The sequence below is a fragment of the Lissotriton helveticus genome, chromosome 12, assembly GCF_964261635.1.
Source record: "Lissotriton helveticus chromosome 12, aLisHel1.1, whole genome shotgun sequence".
In the NCBI taxonomy this organism is placed as follows: domain Eukaryota; kingdom Metazoa; phylum Chordata; class Amphibia; order Caudata; family Salamandridae; genus Lissotriton; species Lissotriton helveticus.
The window spans coordinates 184708389-184728627 of record NC_136073.1 but is presented as its reverse complement, the minus strand read 5'-3'; the positions used below and the strand labels follow the sequence as shown (position 1 = coordinate 184728627).

The 20239-nt window shown below is 44.7% G+C and overlaps 1 protein-coding gene across 1 annotated transcript in view; it reads right to left on the bottom strand.

The window, feature by feature from the left end:
• The window catches only part of CDH13 (cadherin 13), a 2391456-nt gene that overhangs the window by 1988107 nt on the left and 383110 nt on the right, over positions 1 to 20239 (bottom strand). The window lies entirely within an intron of this gene.

Genomic DNA, 20239 nt, shown 5'->3' with positions numbered 1-20239 from the left:
TGTAGCATATAACTCTTGTAAAGTGCATGCTTTGAACTGAGTTGCTTCACCGTGCTTGTAACAAGGACGATTAAAAGCACTGGCGTTGAGGCTGAATGCAGTGAGTTTTTCACAGTGCCCATCAGTGAGAGATAAAGGGGTTCAGCATACATGTGGTCATGCAAACCTTGGTCTCTCTGCGGAGCGCACAGGCCACCTTTATGTTTAATTCAGTCTCTGAATTACAGAATTGACATTTTTTACTATTTTTTTATTTACAACAAAACCATTTTTGATACTTATTTATCTTAAACAGTTAACAACTACTGACAAAGCATTCCTAGCTGGATTTTGGTGCAGGTTAGTAGTTTGTTACATATCTGAATGTAATAACAGAAAGCTGAGAGAGAAACCAAAATACTATTGGATGGCTCCCAAAGGGAACCACGGAAATTTCATTTACCTGTTTAACCCATGCCCCATTGAGAGACCCCCACACACTGTTTTCATTATACCTAAAACCCTGTTTTAAACTATTTATTCAGAAATAGTTTTAAGCACTATTTTCCCCTCTCTTGCAACCACCTGATTGGGCAGAATGTCCTCATTGTGTGAGTCGACCGGCCTGGTAAGCGGATGAACGAAGCGGAGATGAATCACGTCCAGCAGTATCCCTGTCCTTTCACATGCTGTGCTACATTTCAGTCTGTCATGGAGGACACTCCATGAACTCCAGCACGTATTTCGACAGAGAACAAATTGTAGTCAAGGATGAGAGTGTGACGTGGGGCAAAACATCATAAGTACAAAGTGGCGGCTGGTACAGTACAGTACAGGTGAGGCGGTGGGAGAAAAGAAATTCAATAAGCTGCCGTCCGCCGCCTCTCCTCTGTCCTTCTGTCCATGATGCACGGAAGCAGGAAGCACAAAGAGTCCCAGACTCCCCTAACATATCATGACGTTGCTGACACCAGCATGACCGCAGCGTCGTGATTGGTCTGAGTGGCCTGGTTCGCCACTCAGACAGGGATCCTTGGACAGTTATCCACTTGGCTGTAGAACACAGCTGGGTGGAGACATGCTAAAGTGCGCATGACAGTTTGGCTGGCCCCAAGACAACCAGCAAAACAGTCATGCGCATTTATGGTGCATCAACCACTCAATCCCTGTGACACCGCCCAGCCCCACCCAGTATTAAAACAAACTGGCACAGTACCGAAAAGTAAAATGATAATAACATTGCGTTAAGGAACCACCACTGGGAATATTTTATTTTGAGATGGATATTGTTGAAATTAAATCCCCGTATGGCTTTTCTTTCATGACAGATGTCCTAAGATTGGGGAAAATATATTTTTGCTTAAGATGTCATACTCTTAAGAAATTGACAAAATGATCTATGACAAGGTGCTATTTTGATGAATATTTGATTAATCTGTTTTCACGGCCTCCTTTCAGCTCTACCAGTAACTCCTTGTGTGTGATTCCCTTACATCTAAAGCTACTTTCAGTGTATCAGATGCTGTCGTCCCTCAAATTAAACTGTACTTTTTGCATGATTTAAAAAACATGTAATTGCCTCTTGTACAGAAACAAACTGAAATCAAATTCTAAAATGTAAGTTTCATAATCGGTTCCTTCTCAAGACAATAAGCAATAAAGTGGTCAACTGAATGGGTCCAAGAGAGAGGTGTGAATGCAGCAGACAGGATAAAAGCCTTCCCATCCACAAATAACAGCCTGTGTATTCTGCATCACTAAATAAGTATTGGTCTTGCCTTTGTGGCTTATTGGCTCAACCATTCTTTTTTTTAGCCAAGCTGCACAGCATGTGTTAGACTGATTGTAAATTTAGATAGTCATCAGACCCTGTGACTGTAACTGTATTTCCAGCCCTATTGGTTAATTAAGCAAACTGTGTCTGCCTTTTCTCTTTGTCTCTTGTTTTTCGAGGTATTTCATGTTAAAGGAACATGTTTCTCATGTACCAGGATGGTGGGTAGCTCAAGGTTGAGCTCTGCAGTGCCAGTTTCATTGAGATGTGAACTTACGAGAGTGTGCTGATTCTCCTCCCACCTGGTGGTGTAAAGAGAGATAAGGGTGATTTTGAAGCTTCTGTTATATTTAATTGGTGCTCCCCTAGTTTATTGGGCAGACTTTCCCTGACTCAGAGGGGGAAAGGGTCTCTTGCAGAGCGTTTTCCTAATAGCAAATCTTCATGCGGAACACTCCTTATATTTTCCTGATTTCCTATCAAAATTCAGTTCTATACTGACACTTTCCATGCTTCCAGGATGGAAATCCCCTTTTAGCACTTCTGTGCTCTATCAATGTTTAGAATAGAAAAGGGAAGCTTCTTTATGGAACACTGATTTGAGACAATTTGCTTTCTTCTTGTTGTGGCTGTTACCATCCTGTATTGCATATTATTACGGCTCAATCAATTGAAACATTTGAGTCAGCAAACTATATTATTGCATTCTGTGAACTTATATTTATTCTGCTTGTATACTGGATTGATAAATATTCTAAAATAATCCCATTTAATACTGATTATTGATTTGTGGTTCTTATTGTTGGATCATATTGGCTTCACAAGTTGGAAATGTATTTCTGATGTTATATCAATTGCAGAGCTTCAATTCAACTAACAAAGGTCCATATGACCAATGGGAAATATATTTGAAGATTTTACAAAATGATTAGGGTGTAAGTACCAGCACACTATCACAACACATGCACTTTCTAATAGGCCTGACCTAGAAAGTTAAGGATAAGCTTTTATCACAAGGCAATTACAATACACAGGCAGTGATCAGGCAGAAAATATGCTTTACATAGATGCACTTTATAAAGTATATGCTCCTAGATGCAGTCTTATTGAATTCTCCAGATTTGTACCCGAGGATCTGCATAGTAAAGCCAAGCCTGCACAAGGAATTTATCATGTACCCTACTTACACTGCAGTACCTCCACCTATTACTAGGCCCAGTGACACTCACAAATTGTTCATTGGTGAAAGAGTAGTAAATGCAAGGTAGGATCTTGTACTAATGCATATATATATTTAGTGTTTTCCATAGTGTGAACATGACCCTATATAGGGTATCAGAGCACTTTACAGGAGCATTTCAACAAACCGAGACCTTAAAGATAACAGGTCATTACTGTTTTACGACGTTACACTTCAGGAGAGCATATAAACATATATAACAGTCAATAGTTAAATTACCATAACGCAGCTTAAGAACATAGAAAAACTTATATACAATCCCCAAGGTTAGCGGAACCTTGAACACAAATGAAAAGTTTATAGACAGCAGTTCTGCTATAAGGCCTTATGGGAGAAATGTACCCATATAATACGATTTTGATTCCTTTTTGAATGCTGCGATGAATGTAATTCTAATGTTTGGGGGGAGTGCGTTCCAAATTCTCGGTGCTGCACCTAAGAACACTCGGTCATAAGTTCTTTTCTTGCAGAAGCGAGCCCGTTTCAATAGTAAGTCTGCTTTGCTCCTGGAGATTCGGTTACCTCCCAAAAGCGTGGGTTTCTGTGCAAGGTAAACTGGAGTTTTGTGGTGTATTGCTTTATGAGTGATGCATGGCAACTTGAATTAAATTCTTGCTTCGAAGGGCAGCCAGTTGAGTATTTTCAGGTGAGGGGAGATATGGTCAAATTTTTTGGATCCCGCTATAAGTCTTGTGGCTGCATTAAGACATGCTTTCAATGGGGCTGTTGAGATCATAGGGAGCCCAGCCAATGTAATGCACCCATATTTGATTGTTGAGATGACCAGTGCCTGAACTGCTGTTTTAAGATCTGTTTTATTTAGGAATGGTTTTAGTTTTCACAAGTAGCTTATATGTATGTGCGATGATGGTCCGTAAGCATCTACATACTGCTCAAGCTATCCATAGATTGTCCTTGCCCCTTTCATATTGGGCTTGCCCCAACACTTTCACTGTCCATTTTCAGGAAGATGTGTTATTAGTAGATGGAGGTAGGTACCTCCAGCTAGTAATAATAGCTCAATCACTGATAGGGCCCAGTCAAGTCTCAATAATTGAATCCTTGCTCAACCCTTTGTAGGTTGGCAAATGAGCAGTCAGGCTTAACTTAGTAGGTTTGGAAAGTATTTACTATAACCAAAACAATAAACAAGTAAAAGACAAAACGCAAATATCCAAAACCAATTTTCAAAAATAGAGAATATTTTCACCTGTCAAAAGACACCAAAAGACAACATTCCAATGTAGGGAACCTGAGATATTATTTTTTAAAGATTCAATGTAAAAAATGTGCATTCTAGCACCCAAAAACCTAAAGCACCACTCACGGTTATCTGCCCGTCCAGGACTGGGACAAAGTAAAAATTTCAAGCTGACCACAAAGCAGTGCAGATCAGATATGATGAGTGCTAGGTCCCAGTCAAGATTTTATCTTCGCAGTTAGTCAGGAGAAGAGTTGGCCTAACGGCTAGGGCGCTCGACCTCGGACTTGGAGATCTGGGTTCGCGTCTCGGTAACGACGCCAAAACCTCCTGTGATTCTGGGCAAATCACTTAATCTCCCTGTGCGTAAAATGAATGTGTGTCCTCATGTAATGTAACTGGTGCTATGTAAAGCGCTCTGATACCCGATTCGGTTCGGGTCTAGTTCACGCTATATAAAACTCTACAAAGAAACAGTTCCTTGGGTCTTTTGGATCCGATGCTCGGTTGGTCAACAGCGGTCTGCTTCAGCACAATGACTTGGTGGTTCTGTGAAGGTCTTCATCCTCAATGTTGATGACGGGGAGCTCTGGAGCTTTCTGCGGGACAAAGCAGCAGGATCAGGCTGATTCTCGAGGAGACGATAGTGGCTTGACTCTCTATGTTGAGGTGGTCGTATCCTGGAGCTTTTTATCAAAATTTGCCAAAATGTTCCCAAACTTTCAGATCTTCTTAAAGGTTTATTTTGGGTCAGAAAGTGTCCAGCAGCACCAGTTAAGGGTTCAGAAGCTCTGGTTTGCCTCTTGGAGTCTGTGACAAAATCTTCCACAATGCACTGGTCGGTCCAGGAATGCCAGTTAAAGTTTGTCAGCTGAAGTAGTTCTTTCGGTGCATGTCACAGGTGGCTCTTTAAAGCAATGTTACATTTGTTGCTACTCCAGGAGTCCACTCCATTACCTTTAAGACAGGCCCAGTCATTTTTTGTGTGGAGCCTTAAGAGAGTAGGTGCAGTTCTTCTGAGTGCAAGCCTTCTATGGTGTCAGACCAAAGGTTCAGCAGGTCAGTCCTTGTCCACATGTTTCAGGCACGGATCTGAGGGGCTCCTGTATGTCTCCCATATATATTCCTCATTCTGGGCTAGCAAGAGGGGGGACCTTCTCCTAATGAAATTAGGGTGTCTCCCATCTGACTGGGAAGCAAGGAATGTGGAGGCTGTCCTGGGTCCTGTGACATCTGCTCTTCTTTCGTTAAAGTCCAGTTTATCTCTCCAGCCCCACCAAATGGGTGTCTGTTTCAACTAAAGGCCTCTTCACACCCACTCAAGGAGAAGCTTGGTGAGGCTGTCAGAGTTTGGCTAATCAGAAGAGGTGCTACAGTGCTGTTTTATGTAATTTCAGGGTAGTACGTTCTATAACTTCTTTCCTATAATAGTTACAATAAATGTAACATTGGCATGTTGTTGGATTTCTGGTAACTATTATGTTAATGCTTTGAATCATGTTACTAGCTAATTACAATCAAAAGTTGAACTTTATTAAACTTTAATAAAGCCTTCCCATGTTAGACTACGGTGCAAGCAGCACTCCAATGGGGAAAAAATAAAATTCCTGTGTAAGTTTTTCATGTCCCTGCTTTTTATGAGAAGGCATCCTACCCTGGGGGCTCCTAGGGCAGACCTCAGGGGTGCCATGTGTAATAAAAGGGAATTTTTGGACTTCGTACTATTGATTCCAGAGTCAAATTTGGACCCAGTTGTATTTGAAAAACAGCCGCCAAACCAGGCCTGACATTAAATGGCACCAGCCACCACAGCAGTGCACACTTAATGCATTAGGTCTACGGGGGTCTCTAAACCTACTTGCGCTATCATATACTAGGGACTTACAGGTTGGTTGTCTTGGCCAATTATAATTACACCAATTACTATATACCTTTTACGGACAGAGCACTGGCCCAGCACCTGGTTAGCAGAACCCAGAGCACTTTCAGAGTCAGTAACCACCAGTATCAGTCCTACAATTGGGGTGATCAGGGCAAAAAGGATGACATTCCTACACCAATGATCCATTCATTAACTCAGCCAGTCATCTAGTAAGACATCCGTTCATTAACTCCTCAACTCATCCACCCAACACTCACTCATACACACTCACACTTAGTGTAAAATATGTAATATTTTGCCAACATTTGGTTGATGCATGAGCAGGTGACAGCCAAGAGAATGTCTCCAGAATACGAGCTAGAAAGTAGAGTTTCCCTCACATTCAGATCAGAAGGTGTAGACAGCTTTAAACTGTAAAATAATGCTTGAGCCACTTTAAGTGAGTATAGGGATTCAAATCAAGCTATGTTAACATACTGCTTTCCTCACCCTTTGATTATGTTGTCTGTTATATGTACCATTGGTGATATTCCTATAATAATTCATAATCTAGTCCTAGCGTTATTGAATTAGAAAATATGGTTGCAAAGACAATCATAGCTTTGTTTGGACCTATTGTGTTATTTGAAGGATCTGTGTCTTGAGTGGCATTAGGCACTGGTGCACTTCAGTCCTTACTAGAAAAATCAGTAACCAGTAGCAATATGCACATTGTTATTTGTCATTTACAGAGCACAAAGTCTGCCATTGTTTAGCATTGCAGCACATTTGTTGGTCTATGAATGTCTTTACATTTTGTTCTGGGTTTCCATCACAAACTGGAGCCGCTTTGTGGGGATGTGTGGTCAGGGAAGATAAGGTTTGTGCCACTGTTAAATAGCTGTGCGGATTTATAGGGTGAGGATGTACCATGTTGCTTTAAGGTCTTATCAGTGGCCCACTGCCAGGCGGAGGTGCTAGGCAGCTAAGGCATGCTTGTGCTGTTGGGTGCCCTGGTAACCACTCCACATTTAATCAATGCTGGGTACATATAAAAGTTTCTATCTATGCTTTATCAGATGGTGTGTGGTACACCTTGAAGAACAGTGTTTTGCACATGATAACCTTTGGCTGTGACCTTCATTATGGACTCCACAGAGACTGTAATAAGATAGTACTGCACCTTTTATTGGAGATATCAGGAGCATTGGTAATTCTCAGTTGCAGTATTACTGCTGTTTGGGATGTCATTCTTTTAGGCTCAATGGAATGGTAAAAAAAAATGCAGAAATCGTTGTTCAGCATATTTTTATGTTATTCCAGTCCTTTTACCAAAGACAAATCGATCCAGGAGATGGAGAATTTGAACCCAGAAAGCAATGCACAGAACTATTTGTGGAAATACTGTGTGCCTCATTACGCTAAGGTGTTTTAATGCTCTTATTTTCTTCCACGTCAGCATTATGAGCAAGCTCATAAAGTGATCCAATGGGGTTCACCTATGTTGTGTAGGGGTGGCTCCTCCTCTAGGGCAGAGGAGTGTCGCCCCACTGCTTTCTCGCTGTGCGAGAAGCAGAAACATAAAATGGTAAAACTACCATTTTATGTTTCTGCTTCTTGCACTGCGAAAAAGGCGGAAGTGTTTGGTTGGGGGGGCGGGTCTGCTCTAGGGCAGAGGAGGAACAGCTTCCCACTGCTGAGGGCATGGACTGTTTGGTCGGCCTTCAGGGGCCGACCAAACCAGTCATGCGCACTCTGCCTTTTCTCCATGTAGGCTGCATGTAGCCTTCATAGAAAAAATGACCTCCCCATAAGCACCTGGCTAGGCGCCATCCCGACCAATCACAACGCTGCCATTGCAGCATTGTGATTGGCTTAGGGGAAGGGAGGGAGGCTGCCTGCTTCCTGTTCCTACTGGAGGCAGGAAAGCAGGAGCAGACAAAGCAGTGAAGACGCAGGTCCCATGAAAGGTATGTTTTAATTTTTGTAATTATTATTTAATCCCCGCCCCTCCAACGTGAACCCCCTGTGCCTTGTGACCACTTGCATTTCCCCACCACCCGTGAGCTATGCCGGCCATGACTGATTGATGCTGTGTTTGGGTGGGGGTACAGTGTTATGTTTAATGTGTACTGCGGAAAGTCGTGGGGGAGGTGTTTATTCCCAAAGGCATGCTTCACAATTGCTATCAACAGGCACAAGTCCTAAAAAAAGAAATGGGGGACGCTGCCACCGAAAGTGACGTTACAACAGGAAGTGACGTTACGGAAGGTGGCTTGCACCATCGGGCTCATTGCCTCCCCTCACTCACCCCTAAGATGCAATTGCATCTGAGAAGCCAGCGCGTGTGCACCGTGCTGTGAGCTCCGATCTCGTCCCAGAGAGGCCAAAGAGTGAAGTCCAGCTGTTTGGCAGGGGGGATGCCGTCCACCCGGTAAAATAAGTGGGGGGGACACCGTCCACCCGCATGGTATCCCGACTCGAGCCCTGGCTATCAATCATACTGTGTCCACAATATGAATCCGTGATCAGTAACGTAGCTTGACCTTTGCAACCCCCCCCCCCCTCAATGGCGGTCCCTGCGATTGCCTCCCCGCGGCCGCATTGAAGAGCGAGAGGGGGAGGTTGCTGGCTGGTGCTGCCCCGAGATGGCAGGTAAGAGCAAGGGGAGTCAACTGCCCCCAAAACTCATGCCGACAGGGGTGGACCGCCCCCAACCCCGCTTGCTAACCCACTGGCTCGAATCATCTCTTGCACAAGCACTCGCCATGTAGTAAGGGTTAAATATAACATGTACACGTCCCATGCAACACAGTGCTGTTTGGGTTGAGCTGGTTCCAGGAAAAACGTGACTCTGCTTTAATGTTAATGGAAAGGAAACCATGGCAGTGTCCAGGAATAAACTTGAACATTTTGCTTTTCGAATTTCTCTTCCAAAACTGTCAACAACGTTCTCATCACTGCATGGGACTGTATTAGCCATTGCGGGGTCGAGCCGAAGCCCATTTGTGAAACGACGTCCTAACTAAGGAACGGGTTGGGGGCGGCCAGTGAATCCACGCGGATCCATTTCCTTTCGCAGCGCTGTCTCGCGGCTCGGAGTCTGCTAATGGCGCGCAGATGGCGGGGTGGTGCTGCGTGCTGGAAAGGCCATATTATTTCTAGCAGTTATTATTATTTACAGCGGCTCCTTCGTGTTTTACATAATCTTCTTTGCAAATTAGCTATACGCTCTAAGCTGACAGAGCTAGCACTCCCATCGCGTGCGCGCGTGTTTTTGGAGCAGGCCGGACAGCAAGCGTTGCTTTTACGCACATCCAAACTTTTGTTTCACTTTGGTGTGAAAAATCATCTACACATTGCTGGGCTACAGACAGATAGTTTATTTTGGTTGTGCTCGCCCACGCTGCTGTGTGGGGGTGCACAGGCCTCAGAGGGCTGAACAACATCTGGTGTGGTGTATTCCACAGACATCTGGCGCACGCACATAGACAACAAATGCCTTCAGTGCGTGAATCCCAACAGGTGGCGTATGTTGCATCTAATTTAATTCCTAGGAACACGCTGGTTTTTATGGAGTGCTTCATCTCTGAAAGGAGTAAAATATATTTCAGTGTAGGCCGGCGCACTCTCCCCACACGTGGATCTGTTTGTGGATGAATGGGTGAGTGAATTATTAGTATTGCGCAGGGCTCGTTCTGGTCGCAGGTGTGACTCTAGCTTGGCCTTCGTCCTATCAGGCTGCCGAGCCAAATATTCCTACCATTGCTATATCCTCCCTCCCCAAGGCTAATTGAAAAACAAAATCAGTGCCATGGAGCGCAGCCTGTTCATTGCTGCAAAATGTAGTAAATCCAAACCGAAAGGTGTGTGTTTCTGTGTTAAACATCTTCCACTGAGAAAATACTTTAAATGAAGCCAAGTGTAGGATTAGCTAACCAGGAAAGTCATCTCTGGTGAAAATGTCATTATATGCTGGCATAATATCAAAGAATTTTATGTTATGCTAAATTCAAGAAAATATTCTTTTGAACTACATTGAGTAATTTTAAGCCCATTCAGGTAAAAATCCTAGCCCTGATGGAAGGGCAAACAAACAAAATGCAACACGTGCCTTTTGGTGCAAAACACACCGCCTATTCCAAAATGAACATAAGGATGCATTTCACACTAAAGTTAGTGACAAATGACAGATTTGTATTTCGCTTAATTTTTCCCAAAATTCACATCAATACAGGAAAGGAAATTGTACTAATTTAACCCACCCCTACTGAAAACACACTCCATAGGTTTCTGGGACCTTTTCTTTCATTCCTTTTAGTGACAAGCTGAGCAACTCTATTGTGCCTGTAGAGTGCTCCCTGATGCTTAATTGTGTTCAACAGAGAACAGCATCTATGCCCTTCTAATCCATGCAGCCTGCAAAATGAATCTATATCCATGTTCTAAAAATGAATGTTTTGTTGTTGGTCACCTATCAAGATTAAATCATACTTGGTTTAGCTCTCATATTCGATTATTTGGTGGGGGTGTATTGCCTCCCCTACCTCTAGAAACTTTTGCCTTACTCCTCCATTTTTGGCTGATCTTATTTTTGTTGGACTTAGGAATCTGTGCTCTTTGACACTATTAACCTGTGCTAACGTGTGTGTGCTCTCTCCTTAAAACATGGCGAAAATGGCTTCCACTAAATTGGTAAATGTAGTTTACTTACAAGTCCCTAGTAAAGTGGTAATATGAGTACCCAGGGCCTGTATAATTAATGCTAATAGGGGTCTGAAGCACTTGTTGTGCCACCCACTTAAGCAGCCCTTTTAAACAGCTCTTGCTGGGTCTAAACCTACCTTTTTAATACATATAAGTCACATACAAATCGCCGCTAGGTTAGAGTGCAGTTTATTTTAAAAGTTGGACATTTAGTTTAAATTTTTACATGTCCTGGTAATGAAAAACTCTGAAATTCTTTTTTTCACTACTGCAAAGCCCATCTCCCCTGCAGTATAACATTGGGTTTACTTATTACATTTGATAAGTGATAACTTTCAATTGGGAGGAGGTGAGAATGCCAAATTTGGTGTCTGAAGAATTGTAATTTCAAGTCCTCTTTAATTCTCTTGTACAAACTATTTGGTGTCTGCTGCCTGTATTTTGGGTCACACGACTAGATGCAGCTGGCAGTTGGTCTTTGTGTATTGCTCCCAGACAGTGAGAAAAAGGAGCATATGTGTTGGCTGGATGGACCAATTCTGACTTGATGAGGGGGAGGAGTTATCATCCCACCACACTTGCACATCACAAATGATCTGCCTAAGCACACTCACAAAGGGTTTGAAACTAGTCTTTTGTGACCTCAGACAAGCTGGGGCCAGGGCAGGGATGCAGGAAATTCCAAACACCTATAGGGTGGAAAACTCCAAAACCTTCTCCTACTTCAATGTGGACAACAGTTACAAATAATGGACTCTCAGACCCAACTGTTCAGTACACCTCAGGACCTGTGGAAGACTCAGAAGGACTGTGTGCTGCACTGCATGAAGGACTGTTACTCTGTGGCTATGCTGTGGGATTCTTGAGTGAAAGGACTGGATCTGCATCTGGATCCCAGGACCACCCGAGTTCTCCAATAACTAGTTGGCTGGCCTCCTGATTAGAGCCTCTGGAATGGAAAGGGCTTCAACCACCTTTAAGCGTACACCTGGATCCATTCTGTTGGGAGTCTTGCCCCCCCCCCCCCAAGTGGTATCGCCCCAGTCCTGGACCATTGGAAGTTGGCCTGAAGGCGTTCTGCTAGCCCAGCTGTGATCCTGTGACCAGAACCGATACAGTGTGACATCTCCTCACAGCCGCACCTGAACCACCACTGCACCATACATTCCTGACACAGCACTTCTCAATGCAGCCCGCAGTCTCCTTGCATTCTTGATGCAGGCCTTTGCATCACAATCCCCTCCTTCACAGCATCCCCTGCGAAGACACAGTACTCTGCATTGCTGCCCCACAGCTTTTCCGGAAACTCCTGTGAGTGAAGCATCTTTGAACCAGGACATCGCACACCCCTCATTTAAGGTGATAACATAGGACTCTGCATCGCAGCCCCACAGCTCCTCAGAACCACCGTTGCATGGTGCATCCTCAAATGCAGCAACTTGCAACACTCTGCAAACCAGCATTTAGGATAATTTTGTTCCGCAAACCTAACTTGGTTCCTGTATTTGCCCTCACTCCATCACTTTCAGCCTGAATTTGTGACTTTGTCCTAGTCCGTCACAGTCAGACAACCAGAGTTGATACTTTGTGCTTATAGGTACTATTTTCAAATCTTTAAAATTGCATATCTCCAGTTATACTGATTGGATTTGTGTTGCTTTTTGTTGTCAAATAATTTATTACATTTTTCTCTATTTTTCAAAACTTCTTGTGTTGTCTTATTACTTGTTAATATTTAAAGTGCTGCTTCAATACTTTGCACTTTGACTCCAACTTAAGACTGACTGCTTTGTGTCAAGCGAGCAGACGATTAAGCAGAGGTTAATTTGGTGTTTGCTTGTGACTTCAAGCAGCAGACAAAATTTCTGTCAGGGTGAACAGAGTTTCACCCCTGAACCAGAAACCCAATTTCCAGCAGCACTCATTTTTGGTTTTGTATATTTGGCTTGTTTGCCCTCACTTGTGCCACTCCGCTTAAGGATGGATCTGACATGACATGAGGGTAGACAACATGTGTAACTACAGGCCACAATAATCTCCTAGGCCTTTGCACTACCTGGGGAGCTTTGGAAGATTGGAGATCTTGATGCCACACGCACCTAGTGTGGCTCTTCACTTGAGGAGAACAAGCTTCTTTGTGTTTTTACTCCTGTTGAGCTAGCTTAGAGTGGCGAAGGTGTGAACTGCTCCTGGTGGACAGCTCTAGTCGCCAGGAGGATTTTCTTCAGGCCTCCTGATTTAAATTAAAATTTTCATCCCAGAGCTCAGTTTTACAATTGGTCACCTCCAATGAGCGAGACTATAGAGCCTGAACTCCTACCTTATAGCTTACCATCCAGGTCTTGACTCCTGTTTAGGAGACTGGAACCTCTCCTGAGTATGCAGTCTTCTTTAGTAGCAGCCCCAGTGCCCGAAGGCAGAGTGTGATTCCAGCGTGAATTTCATAAGTCTGGTGGGTGGCTTCCTAGCTCTTGTAAGACGTGTACCAGGAGTCAGTGGTCATCTCCTTCTGGAGGTCAAACACTTGCAGGACCAGTCCACAGAAGATCCAGGGGTACCCTACATGGTCCCCTCCATCAGGTCTATCCCGCTACTGTCTCACAGAGGGTGTATGAAAGCCAGCACCACGCGCCCTGTGGAAACAATTTGCAGTTCCTGGGAGCCAACTGAAGTCAGGAGACCTTAAATTCATCCTTGTAGTAGGATGAGGCAAGTTTCTTCTCTCTTGCGGTTGTGCAATCCTGCTGTGTTGCTTCTCTCGGGTTCAGACTACCCTGAAATTTCTCTCACCTTGTGCAGGGATTTTAAGATGGAGTTGTAACATTCCAGAAAATATTGCACCTGTGATGAATCCAATTGTGAGTGTGGCATCTCAACACTCCTTCCCAACCCTACTACACTGCATTTTAGGAATTTTCAAGATGGTGCTATCAAATGATCTGTTAAAAGGGCTTCTCTAACAGCCGAAACCCTGTCTCTAACTATCACAGCTGCCGGGTACCTTCCCCCAAATCCTCAAAGGGGAGCCCCTCCTCTCACTGTCTCAAGATGTCTGCATTTCTACCCTCCTTTGTTTCAGTGTGATAGAGCTTTCTCAGGCCAGGTGCAGTGTAAAATGTAATTAGCACATGCACCTTCCATTCCCATAGGAAATACATGAAGGGGCCGCCCTGTGACAGGCTACCTGTGGTGTGGGCAGATACCGTGCTGAGGTAGACCATAGTCCACACCCTCAACCCACATGTGGGAGCATGCATGTATCCACATGTTTTTGTTTAATCAGTCCAGAGCCTTTTCCCTAGCTCTGCCGCTTGTGGTTTACACTCTCAATCTGTTTCCATAGTGCTTACAGGGAGTGAGACTCACTCACAGCAGAAGTGCATCAACCATAAAAGTGAAACATCCACGGGCGTCCAGTGGGGCAGAATCAATTTCCCACATATAGGGGCCGATTAGGATGGCGGACGGACTTGCGTCGGTCCGCCACCCCTGAGTAGGAGGGACCGTCCGCATGGGCAGCGGCGGTCCCTCCATGGCAATTAGTATGTGACCGCCAGGGTGGCGGTCACATCCTCTATTTTTAACATTGCGGCGGGTGCAGCTTCAAGCTGCACCCGCCGCAATGTTAAAAATGCATGTGTTGCATTTACATGCACAAAGCGGCAGGCACCGCACGGTGCCTGCTGCTTTGTGTACGCAAATGCAGGGGGGTACCATAGCTACCCCCCATGTGCACCCCCCACCCCCCATTCACCCAGGGGGCCCGCAACGGGCCCCCAAAGTGAATGTCCGTATGCTTTTCCATGGCGCAAAAGCCGCCGTGGAAAAGCATATTTACACAAACATCATAATATGGCGGACGGTGTCTCATAGACACCGCCTGCCATGTTATAGCTTTTCCGCCGCGGTCGGAAGCCGACCGCGGCGGAAAAGCGGCGGACGGAATTCCAGACCCACCAGCCACCCTAATTTGGCGGTGGGTCTTTGGAGTCTCCGCCGCGGTTTTTCCGCATCCTCCAGGCCGGCGGACACTTCCGCCGGCCCGGAGGATGCGGAAAAACCGCCATCCTAATGAGCCCCATAGTGTCTGAGTAATTTATTATGCAATTTCTGTATGTTGCAAATCAGTGCTAGAGAATACTGCCTGTGCTTATTTCGTTTTTCAAATACCACTACGCACAAGGAACATTGTTTGGTGTAAAAGAGGACAAAAGTAATGTTCAGTGTCAGAATCACGGACTCTAATCCAAATACCCACTTAACTGAGTTGAGCAATCTTTAGCTAATCCCTTCTACTTCACTGCAACATATGGGAGGATCTACTAGTGATTAGTTCAGAATGCACATTAAAGAATAAACTCATTGATGTATGGTTTTATTGGATTAGAATTGTACGTTGGACTACTTTTGGCGGCAGGGCCGGACTGGCCATAGCAGGCACCGGGCAATCCCCCGGTGCTCCGCACGGCTGGGGCCCGGTTTTGGGCCCCTGTGGGCCATTTTTGTTACAGGGCCGTTTTTGCAGCGTAGCTGCAAAATCTGCCCTGTACCAAAAATGGACGAAAACCGGCCCGGCAAAGAGCTCGGCGGCACCTCCAATCTCCCGAGTGGGGAGGGGGGGTCGGCTGAGCACTTTGCCAGGGACGGTTGTGGTTTCCCGTCCGGCCCTGTTTGGCAGGGGTGGGAGGGCTTCATAAAATAACCCTGGGCAAAGCACTATGCTACGCTCGCGTAGTTTGCGAAGTTTGCGCTACTTCGCACTACGCGAATTGCACGTAGGACAGTGCAAACATGCGTAGCGTAGTGCAGCGGTCATTTTTTGCATGCTCCCGGACCTCAATGTCAAGTTGGCGACCGCGAGCAAGCAAAATGACATCCCGGCAAGACTTTTCCTCGTTCGCGATCAGCAACATCAGGTTGCCGATCGCGAGCGTGGAAATTAAACCTCCCGGCGAGATTCTCAAAGCGGGAAGGTCATGTTTCTCATTGCGAGTGGTCACGTATGCTCGCGACCGCTCGCGATAAGAAACTACCAGTCTGCATTGAGAAAATTGCCGCTCGAGTAAAAATCTACTCGAGCGGCAGTAAAAGACAGCGCGCACTGTGCAAGGTGCCGTTTTCAATGATTGCACAGAGCGAGCAAGCATCCAGCACTGTGCAATCATTGCGAACAGTGCACTACGCCGTGTAGCTCGCGTAGTGTGAAGTGCACTTCGCGTAGCTACGTGTAGCGCTACTTCCCGAACTACGCCCATGCTTATTTATGAATCTATTTAAAAAAAAAAAATGTATTATCAATCAATCAATCAATCAACCAAAACATTTATAGAGTGCGCTACTCACCCGTGAGGGTCTCAAGGCGCTGAAGGAGGGGGGGGTGCTGCTACTGCTCGAAAAGCCAGGTCTTGAGGTGTTTCCTGAAGGTGAGATGGTCCTGGGTCGTTCGTAAGTGTGCGGGGTGGGAGTTCCATGTTTTGGCTGCCAGGTAGGAGAATGATCTTCCTCCGGTGGTGGTTCTGCGAATCCGTGGGACGGTGGCGAGGGCGAGGCTGGCGGAGCGGAGTTGGCGGGTGGGAGTGTAGAACGAAAGGCGGTTGTTGAGGTATTCGGGGCCCATGTCATGGAGCGCTTTGTGTGCGTGGGTGAGGAGCCTGAACGTGATCCTCTTGTTGACGGGGAGCCAGTGCAGGTTTCTCAGGTGGGCGGATATGTGGCTGTGGCGAGGGATGTCGAGGATGAGTCGTGCGGAGGCGTTCTGTATGCGTTGTAGTCGTTTCTGAAGTTTGGCGGTGGTTCCTGCGTATAGGACATTTCCGTAGTCCAGTCGGCTGGTGACGAGGGCCTCGGTGACGGTCTTTCTGATTTCGGTGGGGATCCACCTGAAGATTTTTCGGAGCATGCGCAGGGTGTTGAAGCAGGAGGACGAGATGGCGTTGACTTGCTTGGTCATCGTGAGGGAGGAGTCCAGGATGAATCCCAGGTTGCGTGCGTGGTCCGAGGAAGTCGGCGCGGAGCCCAGTGCTGTGGGCCACCAGGAGTCGTCCCAGGCAGATGGGGATTGTCCGAGGATGTGGACATCCGTCTTGTCTGAGTTCAGTTTCAAGCGACTGAGCTTCATCCGTTCTGCGACGTCTTTCATTCCTTCCTGGAGGTTGGTTTTGGCGGTGGCTGGGTTTTGGTGAGGGAGAGTATCAACTGGGTGTCGTCGGCGTAGGAGATGATGTTGATGTTGTGTTTGCGTGCGATGGGTGCGAGGGGGCTCATGTAGATATTGAAGAGGGTTGGGCTGAGCGAGGAGCCTTGGGGTACGCCGCAGATGATCTCGGTGGCCTCTGAGCGGAAGGGAGGGAGGCGGACTCTCTGGGTTCTGTCGGAGAGGAACGAGGTGATCCAGTCCAGGGCCTTTCCTTGGATCCCGGTGTTGGAGAGGCGGGTTATAAGGGTGCAATGGCATACGGTGTCAAAGGCTGCCGAGAGGTCCAGGAGGATGAGGGCGGTTGTTTCTCCGTTGTCCATCAGGGTCCTGATGTCGTCGGTGGCTGCGATGAGGGCAGTCTCGGTGCTGTGGTTGGCTCGAAACCTGGACTGGGATAAACATTGATTAGCAATTTAAAATGATCTAATCTTCAACACCATTGTTTTAAAATTAACTTTTTTATTTCAAAAGTTACTAGAATTTAAACCGTTTCCAGTTTCATAATTTATGTGACAATTATTTTATTGTTCCAACTCTGAGATTTAGCTCTCATGTTCCCTTGGATTTTTTGTTTTTACAAATCAAAATGTCACTCCGTTGTGCTCTTCATTACCACATTTCTTCCAGAATGAGGGGAGCCAAAGTATCTTCAGTAATGGAAAAGCCATCTTATCCACCAAGCATATGCAGAAAAGTCTGTATTCGTGATTTGCTTCGACGGATTGTATGACCTGATAACTTTACATCAAGACTTTCATTTTGTGAATCCAGGAAGTGAACTGAGGCAGCTGCCTGTGAGTCAGTCAAGCGTTACTTTATTTGGTCTACATAAGACCATAAAAGTGCATGGAAAAACTAAAACGTCAATTACATAAAATACCTTGAAAGTATTCAGACAACAACTAAAATAATAAAAGACAAAAAGAAGGAAAGTACCGATTTAAAAGGTAGTGCAACACAAACAACAAATATTCCATTGGCAACCCAGCACACTAATTATGTTGCCGATAACTTTGATATAAAAGTTCATCTGAGTAAGCCATATTACAAGTAGTTAGTCAGTCGATTGATGCTTTTTAAAAAAAGATAAAAACAAATTACTAACCAAACCAGTTGCCAGTCCTTGCAATCACTATGCTTAAACAACAGCTGTAATAATAAATATAACATATGAATAACAGGCTCCTCCCTTGCTGATACCATCCACACATATTCAAAGACTTTTACAAACGTAACTAATTGTATAAAAACTTTTCTACACATATGGTATTCAGTTTGTCTACAGGAATTCTGCTCCACATGAACTCTAAAGTTAATGACACCTCCTCATGTCAATAACAAGAATATCAATCGAATTTATTTTTACTGTAGGAAGTACTAAAAGGCCTGACATTCATCCACCTCCTGTAGCTTCCTTAATCAGAAAGAAACTGAATAGAGCAGCAGAATTTAAAAAGTAATTGATAAAGAAATTGATCTGTGAGCTGTCGGCCGCTGCCTAAAATGTGACGGATTGACTGTAAAACTTTAGATTTATGAGTAGCAAATCATTTCAGATAACTTTTGTACCAACTGAGAATAATTAAGGAATAATGTATCTTTGAAAAGTTGTTTAAACTGGACAACTTCATGTTTTTGTCTGCAGTGCCTCTCAACCAATCCATGGAAATAAACGAAAAAGACTTCCGCTGCAGGATGACAGGACATGAAGGGCGTACAAAACCTCTTTTTTTTCAAGATGAAGAAAAGTCAAATTTACATTTTATTCAAACCAGCATTAAACAAGCTAGTCATTGCATCATTTGTATAGTAAAAGTTATTCACAAGCGTCCTAACATGACACAAGTACCATTCACAACATGACTCCCCCCCACCCCCACACCTGAAAGAACTGGTACAATAACGCAAGAAGCACTGTAAGATTCGCACACCCAATGTTAGACCTGACATCCTTGGGGTGGTATTTCCACATAAGCTACTTTCCTCCACTTTCATATCTCTACAAAATTTGTTTTTCTTGGCTTTGGAGCTGTGTGCACTTTATCCCTGCTAACTAGTGTGTGTGCTCTCACCTGTAAACCTATTAAATTTGGCCTACACCAAATTGGCACATTTGTTATGTTGTTATGTTAATTTTGTCTTTTATTTAATTTACTGATACGAGTAAATAGTACTACATGTACCCTAGACCTGTACAATAAATGCTGCCCATGGTCTGAAGCACTCATTGTGCCACCCACTGAAGTAGAACTGTAAATATATCTCAGGCCTGCCACTGCAGCCTGTAATGCAGTTTTCAACTGCCATTTTGGCAGTACAAAAGAAACCTTATGCCAGGCATAAAACTTCTATATTCATACTTCTATTTCACTCTTAAGGTAGTCCATAAGGCTCATAGGGTATATGGTATTTTAAAAGTTGGATGCTAATTTTACAAGTCCTGACAGTGAAAGATTCGCAAAGTTACTTATCACCAAAGTGAGGCTATCTCTCCCAAAGACACTGGGCTATCTTATTACACTTAGTAAGTGATAACTAAAGTGTGGCAACAAATAGAGAAATGCAGCATACACTCATTTGAATTATAATTTAGAATATTCCTTAATGGTAAAGTTGGATTTTAAGTTACTATTTTGAAACTGCCAATTTTAGAAAGTTGTAAAAAGAACAATTGATGGACAGAAAGTAGATCAATGTCATACATTCACCCCAGTATAAAGATCTGGGCCTTGAACCCAGTCATATGCAAATCAGTCTTGACCCTGCACCCAATAGGAACAGTCCAGCCCGAACTGTCAGGCCAGGTCCTCCATGGACTGGAAACAAGCATCCTAGGACTGGTTTTGGGTTTTCACCCCATATCAGCCAGGATAGATTGACTCCAGTGGCACAGTGAGCTCGGGACCCACGTCTGGGCATATCCGGTGCACTGGCTGATGAGGGGTGAAACCGCAAAACTGGTCCTAGATTGCTTGTTTCCAGTCCAGGGAGGACTAGCTTGTCCATTCAGCCTTTCATCCTTCTGAGGTTGATAAAATGAGTACCATTGAGTTGGGCAACAATAAACATCCATTATTCAGCACCAAGATACCCTTCTGGTTGAACATGTGCTTTACAAATACACGTTATGCTATAAGAATAGCACCTTCAGATCCTCTCATGAGAAGGAAACTGATTTGCATATGGCTGGGTCTGAACTAGGGTGACGGAGTGAGCTAAAGATTGATGATGGATTCAACCCAGATCTGTGACTGGGGGTGAGTGTCTGCAAAGTTTCAGTG